Source organism: Geospiza fortis, unplaced genomic scaffold, assembly GCF_000277835.1.
Source record: "Geospiza fortis unplaced genomic scaffold, GeoFor_1.0 scaffold16, whole genome shotgun sequence".
NCBI classification, from domain to species: Eukaryota; Metazoa; Chordata; class Aves; order Passeriformes; family Thraupidae; genus Geospiza; species Geospiza fortis.
This window is the reverse complement of record NW_005054302.1, coordinates 8,510,126-8,526,630: the sequence shown is the minus strand read 5'-3', so window position 1 is coordinate 8,526,630 and position 16,505 is coordinate 8,510,126. Positions and strand designations below refer to the sequence as shown.

The window sequence follows — 16,505 nt, the reverse complement described above, 5'->3', positions numbered from 1 at the left end:
AAATAAAAGAAAGAAAAAAAATCATAAAAATCAATCCACCTGGAAGGAGGATGGGGAAGGGGATGAGAAGGAGGGAGGGGAGGATGGGGTCAGAAAGTGGTGGATGGAAGAGGCAGGTGTCTTGGTTTAGAGGAGCAGGAGATCAGAGGACAGCGCTCGCCAACTTGCCCTCTTGCCTTCATGCTCCGGGGCAGAGGAGTGAAGAGGAGAATCGGGGAGGAAGGTGGAGAGGAGCAGGAGGAGGAGGAGAGCGGGAGGAGGGAGTTCCTTGCGCGCTTAGGGGTAGGGGCGAGCGGCGGGCGGCGGTGTGAGATGGCACTCACATAAACACACATCCACATCATCTATACATCCGCACGCGTCCAGGCAGGGGCGGGCAGAGCCTCCGCCGCCCCCTCGGGAGCAGCCGGGGGAGGCGCCTCGGTCCCCTCACGGGGGGAGCCGAGCAGGAGAGGCGGTCGGATCTGGAGAACTACGTCTGGATGGTTTAAAAAAAAAAAAGAGATAAAAAAAAGGGAAAAAACCCCAGCTCTGCAATCCTCTGCTCCCCCAGGCTCAGCAACATAAGGGACTGCTATATTTGAGGCTGTCAGGAGGATGGGAGAGAGAGACTGAGAGTCAGGGCGAGAGAGACGGTGCCACAGCAGCGGTAAGTGTCTTTGCCGTTCCTCCAGCCAGGCACTGATTTCCCTGGTTAGACTTTGGAGTGTGTGCAGATTACTTGTTGTAATATCTATCGCAGCATCTCTGTGAGCAGTCTACTGTGAAGCCGGCAATGGTGAGAGATCCCATTTTTGGCCTGCAGGTTTATGTGTTTTGTTTTTTTGTTTTGAATCTTATGTTGAAATTGTCATAATTGAGCAGAAAAGTTGAAGTAGAAATTACTATGATCTGCTATATGCTTCCTGTCATTTAACTGGGGAGCAAACTACTGCAGTGAATGAGTTGTGAAGAGAGATGTGAGGCTTTTAGTACAAATACATACTCCAGAGAAGAAATACCTATTTAAATGTGCTAATTTTTTATATTTGTGAGAGCTACCATGCTAATGCTTGAGGTTGAATCAGGAAGTAACCCAGCATATCGAGTTTATAACAATGCACTGAAAGTTGTGTTGTTTTGGAGTTTTGAATGATACTTGGCTTTGGGATAAACAGTTATCTCTGGAATTAAAAAAGTGCAGCACCAGGACTCTTCTCTTTTGCTGACAGGCAGAGGAGATGAAATTACATAAAGATGCACCGATTTTTTGTCTCTGATGTGAGGACAGTTAATAAGACTGTGTGGAATGTCTGTGAACTGGCTAGAAGATGAACCGAGAGTTATTGTGACATAGAGCATGGAACTGTCTTTTTAAGATTTTTAAATCAGAAAAAAAAATTCCATGACTGTATATGTACTTCTTCAGATGTTTAGTTGCACATCTATTAAGCTCAGAAACTTCATGCAACAGAAGTTAGACAAGATAGTGTAATGTGAGTATTTAGGACTTAATTTTTCTGTGTTGCAATATTTCAGAAATGCAGCTTAAAGTTTTTACAAAGTTTTGGGGTTTTTTTTTGTTTAAAAAGTAATGCTTCCTTGGAATGACACAATTTTAGTTGGTTTTGGTTTTTTAAATGAAGGAACTGGTGCCATTTTTTTTTTTTTTGAGGAGTTCCAGCATTCCCCTAGACTTCAGTGAGCTGTTGATGAGACCCTGAAGTTTGAAGCTATAAATAAATTATACACTCACTATTAGCCAAAAGCTATGGGGGGATTCCTGATAACTAATATTGGAATGAAATTTTCCAATTAATAAAACTGCCTTTAATTCTTGCTGAGTTATAGTACCACTCCTTCAGAAGTACTTTATGACAATCAATAGCACAAGATCTGGTCATTCTGATTAATATTATTACAAGAGTTATTGAGAGAATTAGCAATAACTGGACCATTACTTAAAAAAGCTATCAAATGCTCTAGTAGAATTTCTAAAAAATATATTTAATAAATTGATTTCAGTTACTAGAACACTTACCTACAATGTTTCAGGTAAAAAGAGGAGGAAAACAAGAAAAACCCCAAGCCCTAACCTTCTCCCTGAAACCCCTTGTCTATCTTGTTGTGAGGGAAAACACAAACTCTTGTTTACTAGTTTGAGGCGTGCTGAAAGGAAGACAGAAAACTGAGATGTGAACTATTGTAACTGAGGAGTGTTATATGTACAGTGGCCTTCAGCAGAGATTTACTGTTGATACACTATGGGAATATTTAAAAGATGTGGTTAAGAAGACAAAGTTTCAGAAGACAACAACTATATTAAGGAGGGTGAAGTGTTAAGCAGTCTTGAAGGGGGTAACAGCTAAGTAGTTTTATAAGTGGACTATTGAACATGCAGCACTTCTGTTTCATACACTTACAAAGCAAATGCCCATGCAAAAGAAGTCAGAATTTGCAGAGCATGACATGAAAGTGGGAAGATAGCTAGGGATAGTTGGGAGATAAAAAGTGTAGGTTTTAGTTTTTTGGTCAATATGAAGCTGAAGGTTATATTTTGAATTCTAGGTAAAAATAGCAGGAGAAGAGGTCTTGATTTCATTTTATAACGAGGGCAGATGTACTAAGAATGAAAACAGAAAATAAAGACATCTCACTGCCTGAGTTCTACTTGAGAATTTGAAAGAAAGCAACTTTGAAAAGAAGACTTGAGGAAAAATATCATAGCAGTTAAGATAAAGGTGTGATTAAGAGCTCTTCTGTTAGAAAATTATAAAAGGTAACTTTAAGAAATGCATATCTTTGAGGACTGCTAGCACAGATTCAATACAGGAAGGTCATGACTGGCAAATTTGCTTGAGTCCCCTAAATAAGTTGCTGACATGGTGAACTATTGGGGAACCAGTGATATGATTTATGGGAGTTTCAGAAAATGTCCAGTTCTGTGCTCCACAAAATATTGATTTGGAGAGTAAATTTTTGAAGGAGTGCTGGAATGAATTCAAATCTGACTTAGGCATAGGGACCAGAGGGTGTCAGTAAAGGTAAAGAGCTCTGTATGGAAAGAGGAGGTTAAAAGCATGATGCTTTAAGTGACAGTCTGAGATCCAGGTTTCTTTCCTGCTTCTTGCAAATCTGGTATGCTTAAAAAGGCTTAATCTGATTTGCTAGAAATATAGAAAAATTTGTTCCACTGAACAGATTCAACACACTGGAAATGATCTGATTAAGTTAATGATAGAAATATTTATTTTAAATAATTAATGCAAGTCTTTACAAAAGACATCATAGAAATCTGTATGTTAAGAATATGCATACCAAGGTATTGAGCCATCTGAGGTGTTTGGTTCAGTAGCATTGAGAAAACAATAGTTCTTCTAAATGATTTTGTCTTTCTGCTTGTAGCCTGCAACACAGATTTTAGTTCCTACAAATGTACTGCAAAATTTGCCACTGTTGGTTTGCTCCCTCCTTATGCTCCTGCTAAAGCTTCTGCATTACACTTTCTCTCATTTTCAGAACAACCTCAGTCATTTGAACAATTTGTTGTGCTCTAAAATGCTAAATAAAATCCACCACAGTTTATACTGCATCCTTAATTCCCTAAGAATCAATGTGAAATAGACATTTGGTTACTAATACTATTTTGGTAGGTCCTTCACAGTATATTTTCTTCCTTGTGTGCATGGCTTCTCTGATGCTTTTTTCAGGGTCTGTTATGCGCTGGATTACCAACTTTTTAGTTCTTTACAAAGGAAAAGTACTCTTTCTGGAAGTGATGGGGTCCCTACAGATTCTTATCTCCTGAGTGATTTTGATCAAAAACACTCTGTTAGGAAATGGGCTTGCAAATTATGAAATTGTTAAAACTTTATAAGATAAATGCATTCTTATTTTGTTTAAAGATTTGGAAACTTCATAATGTGTGTGTATGTATGTATAGATGTATTTATACACACACACATATATTGAAGAGCAATGATTCTGTGTCTTTGCAAGCTGGAATAGCAGCAACAGTAACATTTTCTAGTTAGTGGAAGGAAATGTAATCTGTTTGTTTTTATAATTAATTTCTTGGCTGATTTATGAAAATATCCCTAAGTGTGTGAACCATAAGAAAATTTAACTTTGCTCATGTGCTGGTTTCTAAAAGGAAGTTCAGGATGATTTCTCACTGTATTTCATAAAGGTAACAAATCAATTTGAAGATGTTACAAGTGGATATGTAATAAGGAAATACTATGTCAGATTCTGTATGTTGTGAATGCAATAAAACATTAGAATTTCTATCCATGCTACAGCTGACATTCCTGATCACAACTTGTTCACACTTATTCTGTGTAGTCATCCACTCAGACTAACTCTCAAGCTTACAGAGCCATGAGGTTACATCAGAAAGATGCATGCTGTCATGCACTAGTTACACCACCATAGCACACCTCTTTACATCTCCTTCAGGACCGAACTTACACGTCAGTCTTGGGAAAAATTGATGTCTTCTCCATTCCCATATGTAGAAATAGAAAATACATCAAACTCTTTCCATCCATCAGAAAGCTCTTTTGGGAATTTCCTTTTTCAGCATGCTCTTAAAGGTTTTCTTGTAAATGGTGTTAAAACATGATGCTGTCTTTGGAGAACCTTCAGCTTCTGAAACTAAAAGCAGACAAACTTTGCAGGTAGTTCACTGCAGTTCCAGAGAGGGGTAAAGAATGACAACTTTTCACTCAACATACAGAGACTTTGGCTTCAGCCTCCTTCTGAGTGAAAATTGTTCAGTTTTTAATAGTTAAAGAGTTACTATATTTTTTGGGACTTCTAGTCTTCGAATCATTTTGATTGAGGCTAAATATACTGCTTTGTAATTGATGTAGGCATAGTATTAGACCAGTTTTTTGGGTGTCTTCCCTTAGCAAATAGCATCACTTTGCAAGAATTCACAAATCCCATTTTATTTTTGTTGAGCTTATAGTCTTGATTGAGTACATGATGGGCATTGCCCTGTGGCTGTGGCATTCCTGCTATAGGTAGTAACCACCCTGCTATGTGTTCAAGCAGGAGTAGTGGCTGCACAGATGAGCAGGTAAATGAAGAAGACTGTTTGGTCATAGTAACAGAAGAAGCTGATCTAAAAGCATAACGTCCTTATAATAATATTTTGGGAAGATATTCAGGCACTGAACTTGAAAAGTTGTAATTCTTGCTCAACCATGAAGAGACATATTCAGAAGATTGCTGCAACATTCTCACCACAAATGTGCCCTCAAAACTAAATGGTAAATGGGAAGGATATTAACAGAAATTTACTTCTGGGAAAGGTGATTAATTATTAACTCTTTAAGAACACACATATCATATGTTCTGAAAGATGACCCATTGTTCCCTTTAGCTTACTCCATAGACTTTCATATACCATTTACTCTTGGTTATTCACGGGTTTCTGAATAGACTTGAAGTGTAATGAGCAAAACCACACCAAAATGAGTCAACAAAGTCACAGTATATGCTTTACCTCTTCTTCTGAGGTGCTTCTCACAGAGAACATTTTCCAAAAGCTAAGTCTTATAGACACTCCAAGAAATTACTCTGGACAGGCTGGAACACTTGGTGATATTCAGCACTGTTGATCTAATGAAGGCATTCAACTTCATGATGTTTACTACGATGTAATTATGATTATTACTTATCTTTACATTTATTCTTGTGATGACTTGGTTGGGGGGCAAGCTATACTGAATGGAGGAAACAGAAAATACTGACAACTTCAGGAACTGTCTTGTTCCTATACAGGAATTTCAGTATGGCTAGAACAAAAATGCCTTTGAAGTTCTGGACACAGAAATGAATTAAAATTCTATTACTTTGTTTTTCCTATGCTTGCTAATTTCTTTCCTGTAGGCATCCATTGCTTGGTATATTGTACTACAACCCTCTTTCTACCAAATTAATGATATTAAGCTTTGTAAGTATAATGGCACTTTAAAAACCAACCCCCCCCCCAATGAGGTATATTTCTTTACCTACTGTATAGGTTACTTTGATGTATAGTTCAACAATTGTATATATAAATTTTAGATTTTTCTTTTTTACTTTAATTGTAGGTACATCTTTTCACATATATTGAAAAAATGTAGATGTCACTTTAAAATGTAGTTGCCTCAACCATTTAATTCACATTACAAGTCTATCCTAAATATTATTTAGATTAGAACTCTGCCCTAGATGATTTTTTAGTATCAAGGTCCTTTATTCCATTATAAACCTTATCATCATCGTGAGAAGTAGGCATGATAATCATAAATCAAGATTGTGTTGCACTGAGGGCTGTAAACAAAAATGGACCCTGAATCAAAGAACGTATGACTTAACTAAAATACTTCCTTTTTTTTGCTGTTCTGTACGACCTTTGAAGAGCTTATAGCTAAGGAAAGACTTCTGTGTTTCACAGCCATGCTACCATGATCACGTACAGATGTCTTCAAGATCACCTCCTACCCGAGAAAAAAAGTCCAAGATACTATCTGCAACACTGTGCCATGTGTAATGATCATATATAAATGCTACAAAATGTAGCATTGAATATTTGTCTGAAAACTGTAGCAGCAGGCCACAATTGCTTCTGAAATGTGTACTTTCTAGACCCCTTTTCTAAGTTAACTTATTTTTGAGGTTACCAAAACCTCTTGCACATCAAAACTTATTAAAAACAAGCATATGGACTTTCACATGATATTCTTTTAAAAGATAAGTTCTCTTAATCAAAAATTTTTATTTCCTTTGTCATTCAAAAAAAATTAAATAAAATAAATAATTTACTCATTCTTGTATTATGACCTTATTCTTTGTTTGGCTTTTGACTTTTGCACATCTGAGGTGATACAAGGTCCTGATTTCTCAGTCTCATGCTGTGCTAGATGCTCAAAATGTTCTTATTCCCCTTTAACATATGCAGCGTCATGTAGTGTTGCTGCTTACATAAAACTCAGCTCAGGGAATCTGGGAATAAAGCCATGACTTCTCTGATGTCATAAAGTCTCTCTCATGTGTGTGTGCACAGCTTTTCAACTCAAAAACCAGCTGTGTAGTATTTCCTCTGTTTGGACTTTGGAAGATATTTCTTGGACATTGAAACAGCTTCAGACTGAGGAAGACTGTCTGTTACGTGTTTGTGAAGAGGCATAATTGAAAACGTATTCCAGATCAGATAACCAGGGAGAATAATTTATTAAGAGGGCCATTGGAATATAATTTAGAAAACATGATATATAGCTGAAACGTCTGTAGTTTTGTTTTCCCTCTTGCATATCACAACTGACTGATTGCTAAGATCTAAGTATTTATTTGTCTTATCAATCACTTTGTGCCTGAGTCGTTCACTGATGGGCATAATCCTCTGTTTGTGACTTCAGAAGGCATCTCTGGAAGAAATTTGAATGTCATCAGCAACGAATTGAGACATTACTGAAGGCATCAGGTAGTAGGAAGACGTTTGCACAAGGGGCATATTAATCAACAACTGGAGAAAATAAGCAGCATCAAAGCAGAGCAATTCAGTTGAATTTGGATTAAATTCTTGCATATTTTCTACAAATTAGAAGCAAGACAGACTGATTGATTCAAATCATGCAAAACTCTATTTTCTTCCCTAGAAAATAAATACAGGTTGAGAAAATTGGGAAGCATTAAGTGTATAGAAGCACTAAAGAGTCTACACTTGAAAGGTCATTACTTAATGTCTGTTATCTCTGTAAGTTTTCATTAGTATCCATAAATTACTATCAAGATTCCTTCTCTGTCAGTCTTTGCAAAATAGTTCCTTTGAAGCAGCACAACTTTAATTGTAAAGGAATGTAAAGGATTTTGCCAAGGATTTCTTTCAAAGCTTACAAAAATATGTTGAAATTATAAACAATATGTGCATGATTATATAGGATTATAGGATTTGTGAATGAGAATAATGTGTAAGAGAAAGAAAAAATTATCACAGGTTTTTGTTATTTTGCTTCAACAGAAAATGATTAGTAGTTTCATATGTCACATTCAGCATCAAAGAAAAGATGGCATATGAGAAAATATAACGAGTTGAACACTTGCAATGTTTATTGAAGATAATGTCGATAGCAAAAATGGCATGCTATTTTCATGTATTATCTAAGATTAAAAAAAAAAGCAGGCTTTTTTTCTGAGGATTGCTTAAAAGTCAAAGCAGTGTGGGTTATGAGAAACTTCTCTAAAATCTGTAATGGACATGCTTGTTCTTTGAAACCTACAGTAGAGTAACTGAGAAGCTTAGGGGATCCCAAGAGTTTATCTAAAAACTACCTGTAGGTGGTATAATAAGATCTGGAATATTTTGCAGTGGAAAACAACAGACTGTAAATAGCCATATGCAAGAAAGTGATTTTGGACTTTTTGTTATTATGCCTGGGTTTATTATAGAATTGTAATGATGCAACAGCAAAGCAAATACAAAGGTTTACCTTCTATTGAGGCTTTCTTTGAATTGGCTGAGAAAAACTTCATGTATTAACTTGAAAATAAAACTTAAACAGAACAGAATCAGTTTCAGCATCAAGCACACTAAACACAGAGTTGTTTTACTTTATAATATAGGCCAGATTTTAAGGAAACTAAGAGATATAGAAATTCTTTTAATTTTTTAAGACAGACACTTTGTCAGATTATTAACAGAAGGTTCTATTGCAGGAGATTTTTATTACTCTCTACTAATTTTTTCTTTATTAATTACTGTGTATAAAGATATTATTGGATTTGCATCTTGAGTTATAATTATTACTTAGCATAGTCTGTTTTATTGCTATTTTCCTTTGATTTCCTCATCACCTGAGGTTTTCCCACATGTTGGCTGGCATGAAATTAGTTTTTTAATTTGTATTCTTGGTTTATCTTTTCTGTAATTTGTATTTTATTGCTAATGTCAGACAAAGAAGGAGATGAGGGAAGTATAGAGAACACAATCCTTCTTCAGTTCTCATTGCCACTTATAAAGGCAGCAAATAAATGTATTCTGTTATTGCAGTAAAGTCAGAGTCCTTGTGCCTTGAGATACATTAAAGAGACTCTCTAGCACTCCAAGAACTGCCAAATTAGATGATGCCAAGGGAAAAGAAAGAAAAAAGGATTAAGGAAAAAACACTTCCACGTAAAATTCACACTGCATTTAACAAGTATAAGAGAAAAACACTTATCCAAAGCTGAAAGTACAGGTCACTACAGTTGAGTTGAAGAGCAAGGCTTTCCACTGAGTGGCTGCAAACACAGGCCAGGGAGTGCAGAAATTGTGAGAACCATGCAGTGATGGATCCCCTTTTCTTTGCTTGGTGCTAAGTGAGGGGAAGAAGGAAGAAGTCCACATAAATTATTCACCTTTTGTGTTACAGACCTGCACCTGCAAATGGATAATCCCTCTATCAGTTTTGCGGAGGTTCACACAGCATACACACAAAGTGCTGTTCTAAGTTACTGAGTTTTTTCATATACTGGGTAGAAGCTGTCACCTGAGCACCATTGGGAATCAGGTATGGTGCCTATCAGCCTGTCAAGTCATATTTCTCCTAAAATACTTTAGTTACTCGTGTGAAATGTTCGGGGCATGGAGTAGTTTTCCAATAAGTATATTTCTTCTCACTCAAAGCTTGCATTTAGAGGGTCTGTTTGAATATAATGAAAGCAAGCAGTTAAATTCTATTGGCCACTAGCAGCTTCTTACCGTTGTTTTCATTAACAATTTGTGCATCTCTTTAATAGCTCTTCTAGATCTCTTTCCTCATTACCTCGATAGGGTCAGGTCTTCCTTTTGCCTTGTAATTGTCATCAGGCTTTTGTGGCTAGCCTTAACTCATAAGGACTCAAAACCATCAAGAGACAAATTCTTTGCTGGCATAAGCAAGTGCAGCAATGCTAAATTTGGTGAAATGCTGACTGTTCGTTTTAGGACTGCTTCCCCACCCTGAATTTTCCTGCAACCCTTAACCAGTACTACTCTATGAAGCATATTTTGCCACTGGCAGTGACTGAGGAATTCTAGGTTTGATTTTAAATCTGTTACCAAATGTATTCTGGCTATGCTAGTGACAATCAGAGCTGCACAAAAATTACCCATTTTTGTTCTGTAAGTGTCCATCTGCAGAAATGATTATTTTCTGCCTAAATATTTTATTCTTCTGTGAATGTGCAAAAATATTATTTTTTTCCCCTCCTGCCGGTTCTGCTGACAAGCAGAACTTTTTCATACAGCTCTATAATTAGGCTCCAGAGTCCTGTGGAGACACACAGCAGAGTGGTAGGCTTTATATTCTGCAGCACTCAAAAGTTTCAGTTCGCAGACCTGTGTGCTTATATCTATCCCACCTCTTTACAAGGTATAACTAGACTTTTCCATTCCCTTTGGATCTGTCCACCTGTGTCTAACAAAAATGAGAATTTTGAGTGTTTCTAGTCCTAAACTGCAAATCAGCGCTCAACCACTGTGTGAAACTTTTGACAGAATCGAATGGAGTTTCAGGTCATCATGGTAAATACCAGCTGAGAGATCTTGCATTACTTCAAGTATTGCAATGAAACTATAAAATTTATATAAAAACATATAATGCTAATTGTATTTTCACACAATTCTTTTCAGCATGAATGTGAATTTTTGTTGTGGCTTCCATCCCATTACAGTGTTCCTGATCACAAAAATCAATGATTTTGCTATAGCAAAAACATAGCTGTAGAGATATAGATCACTGGTATAAGTTGCATGTGGAATATTATATATTGCTATTGTATGGCCTTTGAGGAAACCTTCCATTTTCTTTTAAGGAAACCTTCAAACCTTTAAACACGTTATTTAGAGAACATGAATCTTTGCTACTTCAGGCCAAAGACAGCCGCAAACTTCAGTAAACTAGTAACATTACTTTTACTTCCTAAAAATAGTTAACACCTGAGATTTCCCATTTACTAATCTTCTCTCCAAACCATTCAGAAATATGAACTGATATGATTTTTTTAGCTTCATATTGGTGCAGTTTGGAGAAAAGGTTTTCATGTTACAGCTAATGTGAGTTGCTGCTTAATCTTAGCACGGCTAACAGTGAGAACATTTCCTGTCCTTAGCTCATTTTTACAGGTTTAATTAATAATGTAGACAGTTGAGTCTGCCTGCTTGAACTAAAATAATTAGCAGAGAGCAAACAAACACTTTAGGTTTCACTTTATCAATGATGTGGTGTCACTTTAAATATTTAACATTTTGATCTGAGTGACCGATCATTTATTGAAAAGTGCCTGGTTACCCTGACAATTCAAGCAAGAAAGCTGAGCTGTGAGAAAAAGTAGGATCCTGTAGCTGCTTCTGATCAGCAAGGGCTACAAGAAATGAGGTGTTAAAATGAATGTTAGAACTGAGGGTATGAAAAGGTAGGACCTGTCAGAAAACGAATGGTAAAAAATCAGAGAGGAGGGCAAGAGGATAGAAAGGGGTGTAATGCAGCTCAATGACTAACTGATTAGTTAGATCTCCATTTGAGGTCTTCCAGGAGAAAAGTGTCTCATGTACATTTAAATCTCAGGTAGTGATTTGCACCTCTGTACATTCAGGGCAAGAAAAAAAAAGTCTCTCCTAGTCAAATTTATTGGCTTTTTCCTCTAAATATTGTTATTCTGGGGAAGAGGAGACCCAGATCCTGCCAGGAAAGCAGTCAGAGCTTATGTGTGGAGCATGCTGAAACCAGTAGCGATTGCAGCTTTGAGCCAGGGAAACATGTACACATGTTCTGAGAAACTTCATACACAGTCTTAAGCTAAGTCTACACTTAACAAACCTTGACTGCATTTTAGTGAAGCAATCTTTGGTGCAGCCCTGAACAAGCACCTTGAAAAAAGAAATGCTAATTACACTTAATCTTTACTTCATGGTGTGGAATAGTACTTTTGGATTATAGCTATAGCCATTTTGTACTTCTATCAGAAACATTCAAAACCACATTCCTTAATCTCAAAAATGTCCTTATTTTTGTAGATTATGTCTTGTAAACCCCAATATCTCTTTTCAATCAGGTTTTATATTTCCTATTATAAAAATCACAAAAACATTGAATATCTGATAAACTCATAAATTTTTTAAACAATCTCTTTGATTCAGTCAAATGTAGTTCCCTTTCAATGGCATAAAATATTCAGAAAAACAGGTCTCCATTTTGTTTTATTCAGGAGACTAGATAAAGATGCAACCAGTGCCATGTGAGGCTAGTGAATAATATTATTTTCTGGCTGGTGCAAACTCAAAAAACTATCTGCAAGGTTCTTACTGCCCACTTTGATAAATTACTTCTGTTACTGCAGCCCATGATGAGGCTTCTGAGCTGTAACTCACAAGTTTTCCCTCCAACTCTTTTTGTTAATCATGATCATATTTAGAGCCTTAACTGCTTTTCATAGTTCACACTGTATTTGCAGGATTGACAGAAAAACCACAAAAATATTTGCTTACCTGTAGTATTTGGTACAAAACCCATGGCACAACGTTTAATATGACTCCCTTGTGTGCCATTCATGTAAGGTTACTTTCTAGAGAAAGATCAAGCTTTGGTTATATTTTTCAGTAGGGCATGCTGCCTTCAACAGTTGAAAGACAGTGCTGAAGGTCTCTTTTCATTTGAGTAGGAGAGGTTTCCTGGAAGTATGCTCTGACATGGCAGGAGCTTTTGATTGGGTTTAGCTACAGCCTCTGTGGGAAACTGGCTCCATCTCATCCTTGTGCTGGGTGGGAGATTTTCATCTCCCAGTGACACCAATACAACAGCACTGAAGCACTAGCTGTCTGAATCACTATTTTTTCCCCCTTTGGAAACAAGCAACAAATTATCACAGTCATTTAAGAAAAAGGGAGACTTAAAGAAGCTTCCAAATGAAGTGATTCTATTTTTTATTTATTCATTTGTAGTAATCTTTGATCACCACATTTGTGTTCTTATTTGTCAATGAAAGTCCAAGTATGGGTGTGAAAAAATAAACACTTTATTTTGTTTAAATATTTTTTTCTTTTATGCTGTTTTTCTTTTTTAAAAATAAAATTCCATTCCTGACTGAGATTTTGCTGGTGATCATCATAAAACTGAAAAAACCCTATTTTTAATCCAGCTCATCTATTAACTACAACTGGTTTTGAGCAACCAAGGACCTCATTTTCGCACTGTATCTATTCTTCCATCTGTAGAAACTGATGATGCCAGTACAAGGGAAGGAGTCAGTTAACTGTTCATCCTCTCTTCATGGCTTTTTCTGTGACACAGAAAACTCTAAAACTGGCAGCAAGAAGCAGTTAGAACAGATCACTTTGTTGCCAAGGTAATAAAATCCATGAGCTTTCAGAATAAGCAGATTTATTGTATGATATTTAATGTTCATGGCTGACTAAGAAAAAAATGGTAACAGTTTTCATGGGAGATAAGGTGTACATCTTTTAGAGTATCAGTTTAGAATTTTTTGGGTAGTTTGTAGAGCCTGTACTAGATGAGGTGTGCACCTAGGAGAGGGGAAAGTGGTCTTTAATTACCCAAGACTGCCAAGCCCAATGCCTCTGCATCCCAAGCGCTTATTTTAAATGCATGTATGCATGAGTGCACAAGAAAAGGTAATGCTGGATTTTTTTTTCAGAATTGCAAGTAAAATTCAAAAGATTTTGAGTTGTGATTGTCACTTGTGATTTCTGAGACATGACAGTCCTCAGTAAGGGAGAGTGACCAGGGAACAGTCAGTTTTCAAGCATTCAGGCTTAACTGGGATTTTGTTTGTCTTATTTGTAACCTCTGCTACTAGTATATAAAAATATGACTTGAAATTTTGATTAATATGTTTTTTACTGCACCATTAAGCTTGTCTAGTTTACTAGCAGCATGGGGAAATTCACAAATACAACATTTTTTTCTACTCTCCAAATACAAATAAACAAGCTTGTGCAGGCATCCTCAAGGACCTGCGTCCTGAAATACATTTATGGAAGTTAATGTTCAGAGGATATTTATGGAAAAATTGAAGTAAATAATGTCAAGACTCATATTACCAAGGTGCTGAATTGGGGTAAAGAATTTATTTTAGTGGAGATAAAATATCCCTCCGGCTAGAGAAAGAAGATACTCCAGAGCACTGGACTGAACACAGATGCCTTGTAATTGAAACCTCCATGTTTTTCAGCCTGTCCACTGTGGCTCTGTGAGTGAGTGCTCCCCTTGGAACTGAAGGGGAGTAGGAGAGGAATTGTAGGAGAGGAATTCAGAGCACAGAAAATACTGATGATCTTTCTCAACTCTCATCTACTTCATTTGTCAATATGATGAATCTGTGTATGCTCAAGGTTTTAAAAGATAATGTGGCTTGCTATTGGCTCTAATGGGGATTTTTTTTTTTTAATAGCACGGAATGTTGCATTTCAGAGTAATTTTATTCCAATATGCTCATTTTTCGTGTAAACAGTGGTCTGCTGCCATTTGGTCACATACACGCTGTTTTGCTACAGAAGCTGTTCATCAAAGTGTTGACATTTCATTTTAATGCACATTTGGAAAACAGATATTGTTGGTGGCGGCGATTTTGTTTTGCTTTGACTTGGGAAATGTCATATAGTGTATGTGAAAGCTCTGTGCACTTCAAGGAGTTTGCTCCCAGATGAAAATTCCCAGACATTGTAGAAGGAAAATTAGCCACTTTAGCTCCACCTTCTCTCACAACAAAGTGCAGCCTGCAATAATGCAGGCAGAGTTAAAACAAATTAAAGGAAACACTTCCTCACAAAACGTGAAGTCACTCTGAGGAGTACAGTAACATAGTTCATGGATTTGATTTTTGAAAGGGCTGGATAATTTTATGACCAATAATAATATTTTTAGTTATGCATGCTAAGTGAGGTATAATTGGATTTCCTGCTTCATAGCGTCAGCTACAGGATCACTACATCAGTACAGGGGCCAGGAAGGGATTTATATACACACACCCACATACACTCACACCCATGCACACTTCTGCATGCAACAATGAATTTCAGTGATGTGTATCAAGGAGTTCTCTGAATCATTGTGCATAAGCCAGTAGCTCTGAATAGCTCAGGCCAGAATCTACATGTCAACAGGAGCCATGTAGAGGAACTGTAGTTATTGCAGTACATGTGGAGCGTGTGGAAACGGTGGGCATTTGTCCATTTTTGAATGGACAATGGCAAGTCTGGATGTCATCACAGGAGGAAAAGAATTTGTGTAAAATCCAGCTTTTAATATTTCAAAGGCTTCTGGCAATATGAAAGTCTCAGTTGATACCAGAGTGGCAGCTGCTGGTTGTAGACACAGTCACTAAAATGTGGTTGTGAGTTTCATTAACACATCCTTCATTCTCCTATCATGGTCATTTCAGAAATCAACAGAAACAAAAAAATAGAGGAGCATATAATGGATGCAACTTTTCAAGACTACTTCTTTAGTAATTCTCCCAGTGCAAATTAAAATTTTATTTGAAAATTTGGAGGATAATTGCTGAAGAGAAAGTCCAGGCTATAAGTATGACAAAGTAGCACATGAAGCCTCTTTTTTTTTTTCCTAACATGTTATCTACACTGGCACATGAACCTATGAAAGAATAGGCTAATTAGTAAGGTTATTAAAGGTATCATATATCATGATCAGCTCTTTTGGCTACCACAATAAGATCTTGAAACCTCTTCTATCACTGAGACTAGCTGTAGAATAGGAGAAGGGACACCAGAAAGAAGCCAATTAAGATCTGTATGTTCAGCATGAAGATACCTAGAGCATGCCAGAAGCAAAAAGTGATGACCGGGAGAAGCCCTATATCCTGCTGAGGCCACCACAGTTTGACCCAGCCATTAACAGTGCATGTCACTGAATCTCTTCTTTCAAGAGTTATGTCTTTAAAATAAAAGTACAACACTCATTCCCCTGAAATGCAAGAGGATAAATTTCATTTCTGGACTATCTGTAGTTTGAGCCATTCCCCAACCAAGTGTGAGTCATGGGTTCAGTTTCATGAGGAACCAGGGAATGGGCAAATGCACAGGTGCGTTGCCATAGCATGGTTAGTGGTCCCTGATTATGCAGGAAGGAGTTAGCTAGCTGCTGATGAATGGAGAGAGAGGAAGCTTCCAGCTGAATGCTGGAGGAAACTTCATTGCTCCTGAGAATTGAATCTTTGGGAGGTAGTCATCAGTTCTGCTGCCAGAAATGTATCTGCTAAATAGAAAATAATGAAACAGTCAGCAGTAGATCCAAGCCCTCCATGAACCTTAATTTATATGGTCTCACAAAGTTTTATTTAGTTTATCTCCAACTGCTGTTTCATTCACTTTGAAACTAATAAGGAAAGATGTGAACTGCAGTATATACCTCCAACAAATCAGCCTCTTGCAGATTGCCCCCTCCCTAGCCAGGCTGCCTACTCTGTATTGTAAAGTGTGATTGTAGGTAGCACACTCAGAACTGGAAAACTACAGCTAGAAGCATCCTCTTTTACTTACA

The 16,505-nt window shown here is 37.0% G+C and overlaps 1 protein-coding gene across 1 annotated transcript in view; it reads left to right on the top strand.

The window, feature by feature from the left end:
- Nucleotides 1-436: 436 nt before the first annotated feature.
- CNTN5 (contactin 5) overlaps nt 437-16,505 on the top strand; it is a 603,295-nt gene continuing 587,226 nt past the window's right edge. The window contains exon 1 of the mRNA XM_031066019.1: nt 437-649. The gene's annotated coding sequence lies outside the window, so the exon portion shown is untranslated. The remainder of the gene's footprint in view (nt 650-16,505) is intronic.